The following is a 3,057-nucleotide window of genomic DNA, read 5'->3' as shown; positions in this document are numbered from 1 at the left end:
CTTACCATCATAACCAAATAACATAGAATTTTTTGTTTTTGTTATTAAACATGTTTCACAATCATTGAAATTAGGGAATGGGTGATCCTTTTGATGAATCTATTTGCTAATTTGTATGTGAAAACATTTCATCATTCCAAACACTTTTGCTTTTGTTTCACATTATTATTAATAAACAATATTAATAATTTTGATTTTAATATTCCATGGAGCACAGCTAAATATATACTTTTAATATCTGCTGAATGAAATCACAATTTGTACACAGTGACACATTTATGAAGTAAAAGTTCTGTGAAACATCCTCTCCTCAGTGATCATAACTAGGACACATACTATATATTCCACTTTCTTATAAATTTTTCCTTTGTTTGATCATGAACTAACACATGTTCCAGAATCATTGCAGTTAGTTATTCATTCTTTCAACATATTTCCTCAAAATTTTCCTGTTGTTGAACCTGCTTTTTCATATAGTAATTTTTTTTCTCACTTTTTTTCAAGACAGACAATTATAACTTCTAATTTGTTTTCCTTTTAGCACAGTTAAAACACTCTTGATAGCATTCATTTTGTCACACATATGTATCAGTAAAGAGTTGTCTTTTCAGGAAAATTTAGTTAATCTCATGTACAGCCTTCTAATATAAAATAATATCCTTGTTTGGGTTTCATTTGTTGAAATTCCTCAGAATGACAAGTGCAGTCCTTGTGGTTTATTCAATTGAACAAATGTGCTATTGTATTTGAAATAGCCATTGTTTCTCATTCTTCTTAAAATCCTGCAAAAAAATGATATTATTATACACAATATAATTAATTTATAAGTCCCATTGCTATATATATATAATGCATAATATCTATTACTTCAATCATTGTACTTGATTTATATGCTCTTAATGTGCCCTGTTATTAATATTTTGAACATAAAAATTATCTTATTTTTATTATGATACAAAAAGAGAACTTCAATATAATCAAATTTTAGTAAGCTTTATAGCCTAATTTAAGCCTTGAGTATAAGCAGTGGTTGGTAAAACCAATAGTAAACTAACATGTTTGTAATAAAATTATTGCCATGTTTGTTTACTTTCTTAACACATAAAGATAATAGACAGATTAATCTAAACTCATAAGCAATTAATCTTAAATAGCTTTCATATCACTTCATGTGACTATAAAATAAGTGTCAGTAACAATATTATAATATTTAAATGCTTACATGATAATGCAGACTTCCTACATGTCAAGTCACTTGGAAGCAGTAAAAAAACCATTGAATACAAATTCTGCAAAAGATAAATATAAAATTGCATAATCAAAATTTTAAAAGCAAAAGTTTTTTTAAAAACATGTAGGAAATAGGCAATAAAGGAGATATTTAAAATAAACAAAACTGTTAGGTATTTAATCTGTATGATATTGAAATATTTACATCAATGTAGATTGACAACTTTTAAAGTCACTTATTTGGATTAAAACATTTTAATAGTTATCAAGCAAATCCTACAAGTAATCAATAGTCTTTAGACTATGTCAATTGAATGAAAGTGGTGATCAATTAAACATTTTCATATCTATTACTAAAAATTAAATTGGATAATATATTAACTGAGATGAGCAAATTCTCTCATTTTGTAAAATCTCAGTAGCCTGTTAACTGAAATATGACTTAATAGTACATTTATTTGTTTGTACATGCATTTATAAATTCTTTGTCTTTGTGTGACTGGTATTTTCTCATAAACTTAGAAATGACAATGGATACATAAATACTTTTTGTGAAACAAATCCAAGTTTTATATTTATAAAATTCATGCTTAAATCACAATGAAAAAAAAATGATTCTGAATTGAAACAATGTCATTCTCTGTTTTTAAAACATTTAAAAAACAGCAACACTGTTCATTTGTGTGGATGGTGTATAAAAGAATAAAAAATGACTTAAGCCTAAGGAGAGGTAGACTGGGTATATATATATATATATATATATATATATGATAATTTAGGGGGTGCACCCCTTACTGCCAAAGTTAAGGAGCTATGTATACATAAATGAATAGTTTTAATTCATTGCATACACTAAACCAAGGCCAAGGGTGAATAAAAAAGGGGGGGGGGGTAATTATCATGTAACAGTTAGGTTGGAAAAATCAAGTCTAATATAACTAATATTAAAACAATCTTTCTCCGAGCATCGAATTTTTTTCATTTAGCTAACGTTATTAATTCATTGATTGATTCATAGGTCATCGGTTTTCGTCGTCAGTTATCGATAATAAATGAAGAATTATGAATGTTTTGATTCATTTCAACAAATTCAATAAGAAGAAATGGGTACCGGTGATAAAGAGTTACAATTCATAACGTATTTACCTCAAAATGTATGCAAAATCCACTTTTCCATTGTGATTTCCATGTGCCGACTTCTATGACAAGGTGCTCAACAGCTGATGATAATGAGTGTGACGTGACAAGCTAAACATTGACGTTGATGGATCTTAGTTTTTGGCGTTTTTCTTACTTAAAACTGTAAGTGTTCAAGGGAACAATGGTCATGTATAAAGATATTGTTAATGTCGCAAAGCTCTTGTCGAAAATCAACAAGTTGATAAATCTTTGACTTCGGTGTAGCCAAAAAATCACCACTCCATAGCAAATTCTCCCAACGTCCGATTTAGCCAATCAAAATTCGTATAGTTTCGAAAATGACGTAATAGATGAGATTTCGATGCAATCAACAAAAATCGTCAAAAATGATCTGAAACCGCATTAACCTACCCGCGTTTTTTATGGCAAAAATTGAATACTGATACAATGAAATCTTTTATTTTTTCCGAAATTTTCTGTAAAATTCAACTTCAAGTCCATCTACACCAGGAGCTTTATTTAGTTGCATTTTGAATATTGCATCTGTGCATTCCTGCACTGTGAATTTCCTTCACATTTATCACTTTCACTATCACTTAATTTTGGACCTTTTTTAATATCGTTAAAGTACTTTATGGTATCTTTCCTATCTGGTTTAGTAGAGGAATATAAATTTTTATAATAGTT

General features: G+C 28.3%; 1 long non-coding RNA gene across 1 annotated transcript; it reads right to left on the bottom strand.

Annotated features, from left to right (window-relative positions):
- Window positions 1-216: 216 nt before the first annotated feature.
- Window positions 217-2,531, bottom strand: LOC139529671 (uncharacterized). Its single transcript, XR_011665868.1, has 3 exons — window positions 2,377-2,531; window positions 1,223-1,289; window positions 217-782 (listed from the first exon to the last, which is right to left on the bottom strand). It is a non-coding gene; the product is annotated as an uncharacterized lncRNA (long non-coding RNA).
- Window positions 2,532-3,057: the final 526 nt, after the last annotated feature.

Source organism: Mytilus edulis, chromosome 7 (assembly GCF_963676685.1).
Source record: "Mytilus edulis chromosome 7, xbMytEdul2.2, whole genome shotgun sequence".
NCBI classification, from domain to species: Eukaryota; Metazoa; Mollusca; class Bivalvia; order Mytilida; family Mytilidae; genus Mytilus; species Mytilus edulis.
Note: the sequence above shows the minus strand (reverse complement) of the source record. Positions and strands in the feature narration are given on the sequence as shown.